The 16324-nt window shown below is 46.0% G+C and overlaps 1 long non-coding RNA gene across 1 annotated transcript in view; it reads right to left on the bottom strand.

Moving 5' to 3' along the window:
- The window catches only part of LOC143842674 (uncharacterized), a 56603-nt gene that overhangs the window by 24320 nt on the left and 15959 nt on the right, over nt 1-16324 (bottom strand). The window contains exon 3 of the long non-coding RNA XR_013233275.1: nt 3069-3202. This is a non-coding gene — a long non-coding RNA (uncharacterized LOC143842674). The remainder of the gene's footprint in view (nt 1-3068; nt 3203-16324) is intronic.

Genomic DNA, 16324 nt, shown 5'->3' with positions numbered 1-16324 from the left:
GTGCACGGCTCCCTCCAGACTCCCATGCTAGTAAATTAGGACACAACTCCATCCCAAACTCAGCACATTTAACAGTATACAATAGGAGAAAAACACAACGCTTTACTGCAACCGAATCGTGCCTTTCGTAATTAATTCGGCCTGGACGAATTACCACTAAGTTACCACTAGAATTTAATGAACCTCCTTTGGAAGCTGATCTTGGGGTCTGTGGGAAAGGCTTGCCCATTTCCCATTCGTTTTCTGTCCAATCCCTCAATTTTAGATTGGAGGCAATAGTCAGGCCTCCTTTTCTCATGACAGTCCATGCATGACAAAAGCCTATCACATAGACCTTTCTGGACCTCGCAAATGCTAACGGTACTGCCTTGAGAGCCAGTGTGCTGTTGAGGTTAGAGTACTGGACTAGGATTTGGGAAATGGAGGTGTAAATCCTTGCTCTGCCATGGAAGCTCACTAGGTGACCTTGGACCAGTCATACAATCTCTACCTAGCGCACCTCAACAGGGCTGTTGCAATGACAAAATGGAACAGAAGGGATTATGTAAGCCACTTCAGGCCCCCATGGAAGAGAAAAGTGGGGTATAAGTGATAGAAATAAACAATCATGGATTCAGGGAGGATTGCAGCTCTTCACAGATGTTCTAAACACTGGAAAATGCAAGATCTGCAGTGTGCATGATTCAACAGTATTTGAAGAATATCCTGCAGGGGGCATTAGAAGAGATGTATGGTTAGCATATTTATATCAGGGAGTATCTGGTATTTTGCAATGAAATTCCCTCCTGTGTCCTGATGGGCGCTCCTTCAAGCACACTTCCTCCCTGATTCCCTTCAGAACAAGTTGTCAGCTAGGTTGTGCTCTCTCCTCTCATCTTTACAACATTGTTTACAAAGTTGTTCTAAGCAATTCCATGTGAAGTGGACTCCTGGTCAGACCACATTGTTGTTCCCTGGTGACGCTCGTATCATGCACAACACTGTGCCGAGAAACTTTGGGCTGGCATGGTAGCCATTGAGTTATTGTAGGTTGTAGCTGCTCTCCCCTCCCCCTTCCAAGAACTAAACCATCCCGTTGACCAGGGTCTGCTCCAGTCAGCAGCAACTGTTTCAGAAGTGATCCCACTACCTCATCATGATCACAGGACTGATCCCTAGGTTAGCTGGGCCGATGCTGAAGAGACAGAGAGGTCAAAGTGTCCACTAAAAAAATGCAACCTTTCCCCTCCCTTTCAGTAGGCGCCTTTTAAAATGGGAGAAGGTATTGCCGGGTGAGTGATGGGGGTAGGTGGCTGTTGTGAGAAAACAGCCTAATCATGCAAGAATAGGGTGCAATTGTGTAAATAGGATCCCATCCAAATTCACCTGGATGCCTCCAAACAGTTTGTCAAGTGGCTGACTCCCTGCTTGCAGCTGGCAAGCTGGCCATGAGCCAAAGCAGTGGGTGATGAAGCATCTCTAAGAGATGCTAACTATGCAGGCACAACTTCCCAGTTACACAGACAGAGCCATCTATGGTCCTATAGGTACATGGACATATGCAGGTTGGGGACCGGGTTCGGCACTGCAACCCCAGTCCTCTGCACACACATATTCCTTTTCCTGCTTACATTATCCACAAAGCTCTTGTGCACCTCTGGGGATGCCTTGACAGTTCCTTTCTGTGATACGCCTCCTTTGTAGTTCTTTTCCCTTTGTGGCACAATGAATTAGATGGGATGAGATTTCTTCACTTCCCAGGGCTGCATTGTATTTGTGATCGTGTCAATCTCTCCTTCTAACAGCAAACTTGACGTTCCTTTGGCTACTGCAGGGCAGTAAAACAGGGACACTCACAGACTTATATGAGTTTCTGCATACCTTGGTCATTCCTCAGACAGGCTATGAAACCCTAGTTGGATGAGGACCGGATGTGTTTATTGCCCTTCAGGAGGCATGGAATGTTGAGGGTATCAGTTCAAAGAAGGTGGGGCAGAGGGAGGAATACGCCCACACCTGGGCGTAAGAGCTAATGCTATCCTGCAAGAAGTTTTTCTTGGGGAGAAATTTCCATTGGAATGACACTTGGCAATATAAATGTATCCACAGATTATCTTTCTTTTCTTTAGGGGGAGGTAGATGGTATCATCAGCAAGCCCGTGGTTAAGAAGGATAGAAACTGGCATAGAAACTGGAAGTACCTTTTTTATAGATGGTCTATATGGGGTGCATATTCCCCTCTGCATTCTGGTAACAAGGAAGGAATAGCTACTGGGAAGAGAATATTTCTTTTTCTCCCGGAAAAGGAAATAGTTGGTTACTTGCAGGATTCGATTTAGGACTATCATTTTTAGTAACTTTTCACACTCATACAGATAGGGTTACCGGGTCCACTCAGGCCACCAGTAGAGACACAGGACTAGGGCTAGATCCAGACTGGGTAACACCTGGAGTTTTGGGGATGGAGCCTGAGGTGGGCAGGGAAGTGAAGTATAATACTATGGAGTTCACCGCCCAAAACACTCATTTTCTCCAAGGGAACTGATCTCTGCAGTCTGGAGATGAGCTGTCATTTTGGGGGATCCCCAGGCCCTTCCTGGAGGTGGGCATCCCTACATACAGAAATGAGAGGGCATGGCTTCCATGACAAAGTAGGGTTCCCTGCTCCCTTGTCCTTCTTCTCAGTAACTCTAAAAACTTGTAAGGCTTGCAGTATATTCGGGTATTGACCTGTTTTAGCGGCGAGAGAACTGGAGGCAATCTCAGCAAGACCCATTAGTGTTAATGTACCTTTCTCCAACCTCAGACAAACAAACCAAAACAAAGAATAAAGCCCACAGCCCAGCTAGTTAAACTTTAAGACCAAACTGCGCAATTAAAATCTAAGCACCTGCCTTCTGCTCTGCTCTGTGAGAACGAAACAAGAGGAGCCCACCTTAGCAAGCCCTGTTTTTATTTTTTATGGAGCTGCTCTTCAGCTTGTTTCTTTGTTTTGTTGCTGACTGAGGAGGGGATACAGTAGGGTGTGTCCCTGAAATAATTGGTGTTCCTGTCAAGAGTTGGCAAAATGTTGTGCCTGGAGCACTGACCTGAGACTTCAGAGGAAAGGGAGCTTGTTCTCGGCCATTAGCCTGCAGCCAGGTGAAGAAGCCAGGCTTGGCGCCCAGGTTTTCCTTGCCCGGGCTGATCTTCTTTCTGTCAGATTAGTAAGGAGAACGCCAACCTGAAAAATAGAAAAGGAGGCCCTGTGAACCATGAAGCCAGAGCAAGCAGCCACCTTTACGCACACACACATACACCCCTCCCTCAGAAGTCTCAGTGGTTGGGCCACCATTCCAGGAGATTCATGGTTTCTCCCCCCCCCCTCCCATATTCTGTTCCATGCGGTTCTCCAAAAAATGTAGCATTACAGTGTAAGTATTATGATGGAAAATGAACCATTTTGGAATCTAAACCGAGATGCAACACAAGATCAGTACTGCTTAAGAAGGAGGAGGAGGAGTTTTCCAAAGCATCTTTCGGGATAATTCCGCATGGCGACAAGCGGTGCTGTGGAGCTTTGTTGGTCCTGCCGAGAAACACAATGGTGGCAGACAGACTTTTCTGTCTGTGTGGAATCAGCCACAAACCTTGCCCTTTCTCTCCACAAGAGACACCCTGTGAGGTAGGTGGGGTTGAAAGAGCTTTGGGAGAACAGCTCTGAGAATAACTCTAAGAAAACTGTGACTGGCCCAAGGTCAACCAGTTGGCTGCATATGGAGGTGTGGGGAATCAAATCTGGCTCTCTAGATTAGAGGTCACTGCTCTTTAACCACTACACAATACTGGCTCCCAGGTGAATAGGAAGAAACTGTAGCTTATTGGCACACTTATGCTTTAAAACTGCTCTTTAACTAGTGAGCACCTGGATTAAAATAATTCTGAATGACTATCTGGAAAGTGTTACAAATGCAAACAATGTCTGTTATAGTAGGATTTGGAGGCCCAGGTAACTCTCTGGTAATTCTCTAATTGGCTAGGAATACACTGTAAACCCTCTCTGTCCAGGTTCCTTCTTATTCCACAATTCTAGATATTCTCAGCAATCCAGGTATTCTCTGATTCCTCCTCTGTGAGCATAGCCATGGAGTTCCAGAGTGGTGGAGGAATTATCTGAGTCAGTTATTTGTTATTTGTCCATAGCATCTAAATGTGCATAGAAGCTGAGGACATGCTGATTAAGAAAAAAACAGATTTATTGAATGAGAAACCAGACTGTATAGGAAAGAGGAAAGCTGGAGGCTTGTCTGTCAGTGCTGGAGAGAGGACAAGAACCAACGAACTGTTCTCAGAAGAACAGGGAAAAACCTGAAGGAGCAAATCAGAGGCAAGAAAAGTGACTATTTGAAATTGGGGGAGGTTCCTAGCCTTGCTGTTCTAGCTATTCTAGCCCTTTACTGCCCCTGCGAGATTTTCCAGTCACTTCTTTCTATATATGCATAGTTGATTTTACATATTCCAACAATATTGCCTTTTCCTCTCATACTGTTGAAAGTATAGTGCTGAGTCTAAAATATCAGACAAATGGACTCCTTTTCTAATATATTTTCAGGTTATATGTCTTTGCTCAAAGAGGATTCTAATTTCTGATTAATGGATCAGATAGCCTGTGAGCCCTGCTTCATTTTGGCCACCTCCTGTCTCATCTCTTCTGGAAAAGTACAGAGAATAGGGCTTGTGAGGAAAATCTTGAGGAGGCAGTCCCTCAAGTATCCTGGTCTCAAGCCATTTAGAGACCCAGCTTGGTGTGGTGGTCAAGAGTGGTGCTCTCTAATCTGGATAACTGGGTTTGATTTCCCCACTCCTCCACATGCAGCCAGCTGGGTGACCTTGGGCCAGTCACATGTGGGCCGTTCCGCATTCGTCCAGAATAGCACAATGGTTACTAATTGAAATCGCTACAGTTTTGCCGTTATGCACAACGTCGTTGACAATCTGCAACACTCCTGAAACCGATCCGCAAAAAGTGCTTCATTGTAGCGCTTTCAGGGAAATCCCCAAAAGTGGATTCACCCTCCGGAAAGTGCTACACTCCTGCAACCAATCTGCAACACTAGCGGGAAAGTTCTGTCCCTCCCCCTGGCTCTCTCCTCTGATCTTCCGACGAAGCGATCGCCATTTTTTTTTCTCCGAGCGAGCGGAGATCAACGCACTGGCAAGCCTTCGTTTACCCAGCGAGGCTTCTCCGACTGCAGTCCCTCTGTTTAAAGTCACCAAGCACAAGCAACACAGAGGCCCGTTTGCTGGTTTGTTTTCCCTTTATTTTTCACACTGTTTTCGGCCGAAAATCGCGCCCGTGGGGGGGGGGATTTTTTTTTTCACTTGGGGGGAGCGTGGCAACGATGAAACGGCAGCTCAAACACCACCTGCTAGCTGGATGGGTCTCTCCGTTGCAACGAATCAACGCATATTCGTTGCAACGGGTTTTTTTTTAACCTTCCTTAAAGGGAAAGGGGCTGTTTGGGAGCATGATAACGGCCGCCCATTGGCTGCTTGATGGCCAGGGGCGGGACACAGCTCAGCAATAGCACTTCCTGGCTAGCGATTTTTGCCGAGACCGGAACCCTGTGGGAAACAATAGAAACGCAACTGGATTCCACTACAAAGGCAGGTATACATAACGACGAATTCCATTATTTAAAATGGCGATTTTTCATTCCACAAACAATTTGCAACATGGATCCCAGTGCGGAATGGCCCACAGTTCTCTCAGACGTCTCTCAGCCCCCCACCCCACCCCACCTCACAGGGTGCCTGTTATGGGGAGAAAAAGAGGTGATTGTAATCCACTTTGAGACACCTTCAAGTCGTGAAAAGCAGGGTATAACAATCAACTCTTCTTTTATAAGGAAGGCCCCAGTCATACCCACCCATAAGAGAACCCCATCCTCTTGCAGGGGAAAATCAACCTCTGTGAGAAGTTAAAAATGGATGGGGCAATTTCACTAGGCCATTCCCACCAATTTCCTGGCCAGAATTCTGTGAGAATAGACTTTGAGTCTAAGAACATGACCTACAATCCACTGAAATGTGTAACATTTGCATAGTTGACCCTTAAGGATGCCAACCTCCAGATTGAACCTAGGAATCTCCCAGTGTACAAACAGCTCCCCTTGAGAAAATGGATACTTTGGAGGGTGAACTCTGTGGCATTTTACTCCACTGAGGTCCCTGCCCTCCCCAGGCTCCATCTCCAGATCTCCAGGAGTTTCTTGACCTGGATATGACAGCCCTATGCCCCATCTCCCATGAGGGGATCTGGCTCATTCTCCTGACACTTCACAGTCAACCATGCAGTGAGCAGAGTATGCCTTGAATGTAGAGAATTTGAAAAGAGCTGATTTTGTTGTTTCTCAAGGTAGTATCTTTATCAGACTCTGCTCATGATAGCAAAGGAGGGTGACAGCAAGACTCCTCCACTTCCTCCAAAGAAAAGCAGTTATGCTACCCAATTTAAGAGGATGAATGAATGAGAGAGAGAGAGAGAGAGAGAGAAGGCAAAGCAGCCATTCATATTGGGAACTATTATTAATTATGCCTCTACAGTGTGTAGTAGCACAATAGGAGGCCTGCATGGTTACCGTTTATTGGTAACACAGTGAAATCACAGTTAAATAATGTTATTACAACCATAATGGAAACTATCCCATTAGAATGATGTCTCCTATGATACTTGAAATAGCGGCATTCCCCAAACATACCATTACTAAATTTAATCAATATCTTGAAAAGGCCATGTGTCAAAGGGCAACAAGCGAGCTCTCAGAAATCGCAGAGGACAGCTCAAAGTTTATTTAGACTCAGTTGTTGGTCCCCAAAGGCCGTTGCAAACTATTTCTGTCTTCACAGTGGAGCTACTAGGGCTCCTTTCCAATGCCCATTGGTCCACCTAAAAGAGAAAGTACCTCTGTACATGACCTCCTATGGCATATATGGCTCCCAACACCACTTCAGCAAATGCTGAGAGATTTGCAGGGTGGTGCCTGGAGAGGATAGAGTTTGGGTAGGCTGTGATGTCATTTCCAGGGGATGCTTGAGACTGCCTCCCCTTGTCTCTGGTAAAATGGGAAGCTTTATGATGTTGCCCAAGGAACAATGGTTGGGACAGGAAACGTGGGAGAGTGCAGAGGAGAGTGATGATCTGGGGCCTGGGGACAAAGGTCTATGAGGAAAGGTTGAGAGACTTGGGAGTGCTCAGCCTGAAGAAGAGGAAATTGAGAAGAGATATGATGACTCTCTTCAAGTATTTGAAAGGTTGTCACTTGAAGGAGGACAGGGAGCAGTTCCTGTTGCCAGCAGAGGGTAGGGCCTGCAGTAATGGATTTAAACTGCATGTGGATCAGTACCAAATTGATATCAGGAACAAAAATTTCACTGTCAGAGTAGTCCAGCAGCAGAATAGGCTTTCTAAGGAGGTGGTGAGCTCCCCCTCCCTGGCAGTCTTTAAGCAATGGATGGACAGATACCTATCATGGATGCTTTATGCAGATCCTGCATTAAGCAGGGAGTTGGACTAGATATGGCCCCTTCCAGCTCTATGTTTTCATGAAAACCATGTTTATGTAGGGAATGGCTTGGGGGTATCCATGGGGCTCTTTGACTCCAGAGGGCATCACACAAATAGTTCAGAAATCAAAATACTGGCTTATGGCTTTTTAAATAATGCCTGCTCCTACCTTGGCAGAAGATTGTCTATGCAGGGTGTGAATACAGACAGCCAATTTCTAAAATGGAGGAGAGGACAATGCTGCAAGCCACTTTTGAATCTGCACTGGCAAGAAAAGGGAGGCGTATAGATGAAGTCAATCAATAATGGCAACTGACCGCCATGTAATTACACACTCTTGGAGGTCCATCTGTCACCTGCATCACCCTAGCAAGGGCTGGGGGAGAATTTGATTACTCCCCAACCATGGATTGTTAATGTAGTGCGCCTTTCAAAACTCAGCTGCAATGTCTTGCGTTATCCAAATAGTTTGCCCTGCTTAAGACTACCATTTCTGGAGTGGCCGACATTGCTTCATGAATAGATCGCTTCCTGCAGCATGGCGACGGAAGCCTCTTGGTGGATTGTGACTTACATGGGGTCAAAAACAGGGTGCTTGTGTCACTTGTGTGATATGTGAGGGCTATTCAAAAAGTTGTGCCATTTAAAAAACGCACACATTTAATCTTTCTGACTTCATTTGTGGGGAAGGGGAAAGTCTGCTAAAGACAGGACTAAAGTGGGCCTGTTTCCCAGGGTTATTTACCATGCATCTTATGCAGAGCGGCCAAGAATTAAGCCATAAAACTCCAGTGGAATTTTGGCATGCACAGCATCATAATCTATTAAGCAGTTAGTCCCTCGTACCTCCCCCCCCCCAAAAAAAAAATCTTTTCCGATTTATTTACATGTGGCCATTCTATTAATTTAAAAATTATTTGGAGTCATAAATCTTATATTTGTAATTACGAACTAGGCAGCAGAGCTATGCTTTTCTAATATGGTCCCCTCAGCAGAAAGCACACTATCCCGTGACCCGCTATGCACTGAACAACCTTAGAAACAGTTTGTTCACTTCATATCCAAATGCACAGACAAATGGATATTATTGTCCAGGGTTCTCCCTCCCCCCTCCCCTCTTCCTAGCTATTTAATTAAACTAATTTAGTGCATGAGGTGAGATTGTGCGTTTTTCCTGTGGAAAATAATGAACGCATCTTTCTTTGGTGACAGCCCCTCTGTAGGGAACGTATCCCGGCACACGGCTGGGCCGATTCATTAATACACAGTGGCCTGTTCAGGAAATCTCTGTCTACCAAAGATTCAATTGAAGGACTTCCTCAGCAATCATAAGTGACACCGAAAGGGTGTTTTATTTTTTTAAATGATGAGCTGCGAATTCTGTTGTCTTGTGCTTGTTCTGGGTGATAAAGTTGTCGGGAGGAAAGCAGGGTGAACGTGCTCGTAGAATGAAAGACCAATAAGAAGGGTGAGGAAATTTTACGGCGAAGATTAGCTCATTTCTCAACCTGCACCTGTTTCATACGACTCACCGGACATCAGCCTACTTACTACACTGGTTGGATGCTGCCCATTTTTCTGCTGGTGCCAAGGAGTGGAGGAGACCCTTTCAGTCACTGAAAGACTATGATCACCTATAATTCAACCCAATCTGGATAGACCAGGCAAGCCAGTTCCTTTCAGATCTCAAAAGCGAAGCAAGTTCAGCTCTGGCTAGTATTTGATTGGGAGACCTGCAAGGAACATTAGGATCATGACGCAGAGGCAGGCAATGGCAAGCCATCTCTGAACATCTCTAGGATCTCCTGGCTATGTAACACACATGCCATATGATGAAGGAATAAATAAATACCCATAATTCACTGCACAGTCCACATAAAAGCCACATGGCGAACATTTGAGCTATGGCGAACATTTGAGTAACTGAGCAAGGTCAAGTGACAAAGATGGTCACATGCTCCCAAATAGCTGGTCCTGACCAGCATTCTGCACTAGTTGCAACTTCCAAACACTCTTTAAGGGTAGCCCCAAATGCCCAGCATTGCAACAGTCCAGTCTAGATGTAATTAACACAGGGAAGACTGTGGCTAGATTTGGCTGGACTAGGGAGGGACACACCTGATGCACCAGGCAAAAGCTTTCCAAATCACAGCAGCCGCCTAGTTTTTAAAGATGACCACTGCATTAAGCAGTTATCCCAAGGTGCAAACCTGGCTTTCCAAGGAGAGTATAACTCCATCCAAGACAGGAGAGGTCTCCAGTCCCCGGTCTGCCTTCCTGCTAACCCAGAGAACCTCTATCTTATCAGAAATAAATTTCAACTTGTTCTTCATCCAGCCCATATCCGACTCCAAGCTCTGGTTCAGAGGATCAACACATCCTTGGGATTAGGTGGGAAAGAAAGGAAAAGCTGGTGACACCGCATACTGGTGTCATCTGCATATTGGTGACACCACAGCCCCGTTACTCAAAGGTTGCTGGAGTATAACGTAGCCCTGGTTTTCATGGTGTAATAGTAACATATGGATTCAGGGGTGGACCAGGAAGTGGACTATGGCCCTGGATCAAGCCTATCTGAGTGGTTCATGCTGTGCTACATAACATCACTGCAGTGCCCACTATAGTTGCCAACTTCCAGGTGGGAAGCGACAGAGAGAATGACTCATCAGACTTGCAGAGAGCAAACAAACCGAAGAGGCTGACAAGCCAGCTACAAGAGTAAAACAAATAGAAGGAAAACTTTTTTACTGAGACATAAGCAAATAGTAGGCGGTGGCCATGCCAGCTTCCCCCCCCCCCCCAAATAAGATTCTTTATTTCTTTGGAATAAGAGTCTCTATTTGAATAAGATTCTATTGTAATAATAGGTTTTCGAGAATCATCTTTTGAACTATGGTGTTCAGGTGGTTTCTAATACCGGTCCAGAAAGAAATTTGACATATTGCTTTGTAGAATATTTGTTTGGTTTTGCCACTAAAGAAAACACATTTAAAAACACTTAATAGCCAGTCTGCATTCTGGCAAATTTCATTTTCAATAACATTTCAATGAAAGAAGATTCCTTCTATTTGTTCTACTCTTATAGCCGATTTGTCAGATTCTTTGGTCTGCTTAACCTCCAGGTGCTGCCTGGAGTTCTCCTGGAATTCCAGTTGACCTTCAGACTAGAAAGATCAGTTCCCGTGGAGGAAATAGCAACTTCAGAGGGTGAGCTCTGTGGCATCCCATCCCTGCTGAACTCCTTCCCCTTCTCAAACCCCTCTCCAAGCACCACCAGAGTTGGCAACCCTCTAACCAACAAGAGACATTGCCCTCATTCTTTGCCTTCTCCTGAAAACCAGCAACAGGGCAGGAGGAAGCTGCTGGCGAGCTTACAAAGGCCATTGTTGCTCTTGCAGGGTCTGAGCAGAACACCCGTGCATAAACTGAGACCCTAGCAAGCCATAGACTACAATGCTGCCCATTCCCAATGACATTTCTGATTTGCCGATGCCTCTCCTGAGTTAACCACCATCCTTGTTTTTGTTTGTTCTGCCTTTTAAAACATGCAGGGCTTGAATCAAACCATTTTCCTAAGAAAAGAAGGACTGAGTGTTAGCGAAAGAGCCTCTGCCTGGCGTGCAGAAGGCCCCAGGGTTCAATCCCCAGCACCTCCACTTAAAAAGCTCAGGTGGCCGGTGATGAGAGAGACCTCTGCCTGAGACCCTGGAGGGCCACTGCCAGTCTGAGAAGACAACACTGACATTGATGGATCAATGCCCTGATGCAATATAAGGCAGTGTCGTGTGTATTTACGCGTAACATAATATTGGCCAAGGCCACAGGACTCCCCAGGGGTGTCCCTATTCCAGCTGAGCAGATACCTGCTCAAAGTGGCTGTGGCTCTATTCTTGTTTCCACATGCATAAGCACCCCTAAGAAGACCTTTGAAGAGTCCAGCTTTGTTTTTTCATGTGCTGCAGCGGTGGAGTCTTGTGGTGAGCTGCTGAGTATGTATTATAGTCCAATTACATTTTCCCAGCATATCCTTAACAAACATAAACAAACCCTCTCTGGGATTTTAAATCAGGGAAGGACAAGTTATTGCAAAGAGCAAACGCCTGTCGCATGAAGGAGCTGGAAAGGGATTTCAGCCATATGCAATTATGGGATGGGACCTCTGGAAATGAGCTTCCTGGGGAGTGCCTCTGATTCCAGTAGTCAGAGGCACATTTCAAAAAGGACATGCATCGGACAGTCATCTGATCAAATCTGCAGCAATTCCCTTCTACTCTTACATAACTAATCCGCTTGCTAAAAATAATGACATCCAGTCTGCTCCAGCGGGGGAGTCTATTAGTCTGTTGCTTCAAAAACAAAGAGGAGTCTCTCAGCATTTAAACCACGTACCAACATTCCAGGGGCAGGGGCAGGGGCAGGGGCAGGGGCAGGGGCAGGGGCAGGGGCAGGGGCAGGGGCAGGGGCAGGGGCAGGGGCAGGGGCAGGGGCAGGGGCAGGGGCAGGGGCAGGGGCAGGGGCAGGGGCAGGGGCAGGGGCAGGGGCAGGGGCAGGGGCAGGGGCAGGGGCAGGGGCAGGGGCAGGGGGTGAAAGTCCTCCCCAGTTGCCCATTTTGGCATGATGCACAGAGAAGTGTCACTACCAGATTTCCCTTTGAGGACACTGTGACTCCCAGGTGGGGCTTGAAGATCTACTATTACAACTGATTTCCAGACAATAGAGATCACTTCCCTGGAGAAACTGGCTGCTTTGGGGGCTCTATAGCATTGCATCCTGCTCAGGTCCCTCCACCCCTGAAATCTCCTAGTATTTCCCAACCCGTAGCCGGCACCCCTACTTAAAATACACCCAGCTTAGTGCTTGCAGGTCCACCCTGCCCGTAAAAAGGCAACTAGGGTATTACATACAGATAAACCAATTGATTTTTAATGATTAGGGTAGTTTTCTTATTCCAGAGTGCACAATTACATAGGTTGTGGTTCAGATAAAAAAAATTTAACCCCAGAGACAGTATCTCAAAAGAGATGGGGAAATGAAAGCAAGGTGGTGGCAGAAAGACTTGTGGGGGTCAAAAAAAGAAACCTACAGGATGGGAAATGGAAAAGGGAATCTGTAAGTATTAAGACTACAGAAAGATCTGTGGTGGCACAGAGAGGGAAAAGAAAATGCTATAGAGTTCAGAAGAAAATAAGGCAGTTACTGAAAAATGGAGTATTAGAAGAGTCCTTACCTGGATAGTCCAGGCTAGCCAGATCTTGTTAGATCTTGAAAACTAAGCAGGATCAGTCCTGGTCAGTATTTGGAAGGGAGACTACAAAGGAACGCCAGGGTCACGATGCAGAGGCAGGCAATGGAAAACCAACTCTAACTGTTCCTTGTCTGGAAAAACCAGCAGGGTCACCATAAGTCAGAGGGAGAGGGAGAGAGAGAGGGTTGGTACACAGTGAAAGAAATACATGGACAGAGGTGCAGAGAAAACCAGACAGGATCAAGAGTGAGAGTGACAAATGTTTAAGAGAGAATCCAGTACAGACAGACCCATAGTGTTGCACAAAGAGAAGAAAGTACGCATTATGGGATGCAAAGAGGGACAAGGGGCTGGCAGAAATTGGCCTGGGGAGGGGGAGAATGGAGTGCTTTTTCCACAACATCATCCTCCTAAGAGAAATTTAAAAGCAACCCTCCAAGTGATTTCAGTCGTGCCCACCAAACCAAACTGGGAGCTGGGGGGAGGGAATCCCTCTCCATGGTCAAAGCTTACATTTTCTATGTGAATGCTAACTGTCCTCAAGAATGCCAAAGATAAAGCAAAGGGCAGGAAGAGAAGCAGAACATATTGCTGAATAGAATTATTTCTGGTTTGGGAAGCCCGTAAAATAAATCCCACCTAGCTGTTCTCACTGAAAAGAAATAGACAGACACTAGAGGTTCTAAAAAAAGTCTCATTTTGCATAATGTTGGCGGGGAATGGGGGGTTGAACTTCCTTCAAATCCAGAAGCTTTTGGCACCCTCTAGCAAACACTGCTAAAAGACCTTTTTTTTAAAGCCATTTAGCCAGAGATTAGCACCACAATCTCCCACAGCCTGATGGTAACTGTGGCCTCTTGGTGAACTCAAACTGTTTCTTCGCAGAAGCCCTGGAAAAATGTGTACAGCGGAAGAAAGAAAAAGTGCTAGAAAAGAAGTTTTTGTTTTCCTAAGAAAGGGAGAACTTGGAACTGGAAGATGGTTTAGGACTGATCAATACTCTCACAGAGGCCTCTAACTTCAAAGAAAAGAAGGACACTATTGTAAGAACTTTGGGGCAGATGTAAATAAGCAAATGCTAAAGACCATAAAACAATAATTGCGTGAGTCTCTCCTCCATCCCCACCCTCTAGTGTTCTTTTTTGAAAAATTGATCTTGGAAATTTGTTCAGAGAAGCAAACTGTAGAAGCTTTGCTATCTTTCTAGTATATTTTCACTTTTCCCTTCCAACAAATCAGCATATATGCCTCCCTTACTTGTTTTATCCTCACTGACAGAAAGAGAGAGGGAGGGAGAGCAGGGAGACTAACCCAAGACTACCCTTAAGACCAACAAAGTTGTATTCACCGTATAAGTTTTCATGTGTATGCACACTTGGTCAGATACAGACTATCATGAACACCTACCTGAATCCAAGACCTACCCAGTAAGCTTCAAGGCAGAGTAGGGATTTGAACCTGGGTCTTCTAGCTCCTAGGTCTAGTCCTAGTCCAGGACCAGGGCCCTACTCCACAGAAGCTCCCAGTAGTACTCAATAATGCTCAATAGTAAGGTTACCTACAGCTGTCAATCTGATACTCAGGAAATTTAGTTGACATATTGATTGTCATAGGAAGATTGGCTCATGAAATCATCGTTCACTGTGATGGGGAGAATTTGTACTATGTTTCCATAGCTGATCATGATGGTTGCAGTGCAGAGGCTAGAGGATTTTCCATGAAATTTATTGGGTCACCTTGGACCAGTTTCTCTCTCTGAGCCCAACATGCCCCACAGGGTTAAGAACAAGAAGAGTCCTGCTAAATCAGACCAGTGGTCCATTTAGTCCAGCAACAGATGCCCTGCAGAGGCAACAAACAGGTAATTAGAGGCCAAGATTGTTCCCCTGACTATGTCTCCTGGCATTGGATGCTGCTGGTTTCAGGATAAAAATGGAGGAAGTGAAAATATGGGTGCTGCCTTAAGATTATTGCAGGAAGGGTAAGAGAAAGATGGGGGGGGACTAGATGCAGGGAAGCAAGGAGAATATAATACTCCTCATTCTTGATAGATGAGTGACAAAGGTGGGTCCAATTGTACAAATGTCTAAGGCAATAAAATAACTTTAGGGGGGATTGTAAACAGAAGAATGCCTGACTATGATGTTCACCAGCTGCTTCTTTAATTTGGATTTGTGTATTTACAGGAATTAATAGTAATGTGGTTTAAAAACGGATGTTGATTTTAAAAAATGCTCTCAGCAGGAAAGGACTGCAGTGCAGAGGTTAAAACGTTTGGAAGCTGGAGTTTCCCAGCCAAAGTGTGGTAAAGAGTATATAAAAGGATTATACAGTTAATAAAGAATTACTGCTTGAAGAGGATGCCATCTTGCTACTGGTGGAGTCTGGGAGGAGGAACCAGGAATATCATAACTCCATATATATAAAAAGCACAAGCTGTGGTGGGGCAACAACTCTCTTCTTAAAGAAAGAGGTCAATGGCTCTGGGTGAGGGAAATTCCACCAATAGGAAAAGGGAAAATTGCCAGAGATAAAGCAAAAGGCAGGAAAAGAAGCAGAACATATTGCTGGATATAATTATTCCCGGTTTGGGAAGCCCGTAAAATTCCACCAATAGGAAAAGGGCAGTCTGAGGGATCTGCCCAGCAACCACTGATGAAACTGGATTGCCCTTTTCCTATTGGTGGAATATCCCCCACTCAGGGCCAATCATGATCTGCTGCCTGGGAAGGGATAGGGGGAGGGAGTCCACCAAAGGATCAGCTGTTTGGCAGTCCCTTTACATGTCTCCCTCCAGACCCTTTGCACCTTAGGGTCTGATGGATGAGAGCCTGCCAAACAGCTGATCGTTGGCAGCATCTTTCTTCCCTGCCTCTGAGGCGTGGGAAGCGGGCATGGGGGAAGCAGTTTAAGACCTCAGATCAGCTACTTAGTGAGGTCTCCAGGCTGTTGAGGTGAGAGAAGGAGAGGCTGGTGGCCTTTCAGATGGGCAAGTGAGCCAGCTGGGGGAGGGGGGGGGAGGCTAGAGGCTGCTTGCAGAGAGCAAGCCAATGGGTTCACTCCCACCTTTACTGTTGTGCCTTTTCTAGATCCCAGTGAATTTTCTGTACAACAGGTTTTATTACTAGTAATGATATAAAATGGCTGCTGAAAGGGTTACACCCCCTTTAGGTAGCAGCTGGAGATTTCCCAGATTGACAACTGATCTCCACATGACAGAGCCGAGTTATCCTGGGGGGAAATGGCAGCTTTAGAGGATGAGCTCTAAGGCATTGTGCCTCATCGAGATCCTTCCCTTCACCAAACCCTGCCCTCCCCAGGCTCTGCCCTCAAATCCCTAGGAATTTTCCAATGCACATTTGGCAACCCTAGCTGCTGGAGTGGTCCCAATGAGGGCCCGTAGGCTCAGGTTGTGCAGCATGCCAATAAACATGACAAGTTCCCTCACAAGAAGTTGAGATCATTTCTGTGGTGGACCTGGAGAAGAGGCACCCATCAGAACCCAGCATTCCAGTTGGCCATCCTTCATGCCTGCCTCTGTAGCCTCTGCACTT

This window comes from Paroedura picta, chromosome 8 (assembly GCF_049243985.1).
Source record: "Paroedura picta isolate Pp20150507F chromosome 8, Ppicta_v3.0, whole genome shotgun sequence".
In the NCBI taxonomy this organism is placed as follows: Eukaryota; Metazoa; Chordata; class Lepidosauria; order Squamata; family Gekkonidae; genus Paroedura; species Paroedura picta.
The sequence above is the reverse complement of the archived record's forward strand: the minus strand, read 5'-3'. Positions and strand labels throughout refer to the sequence as shown.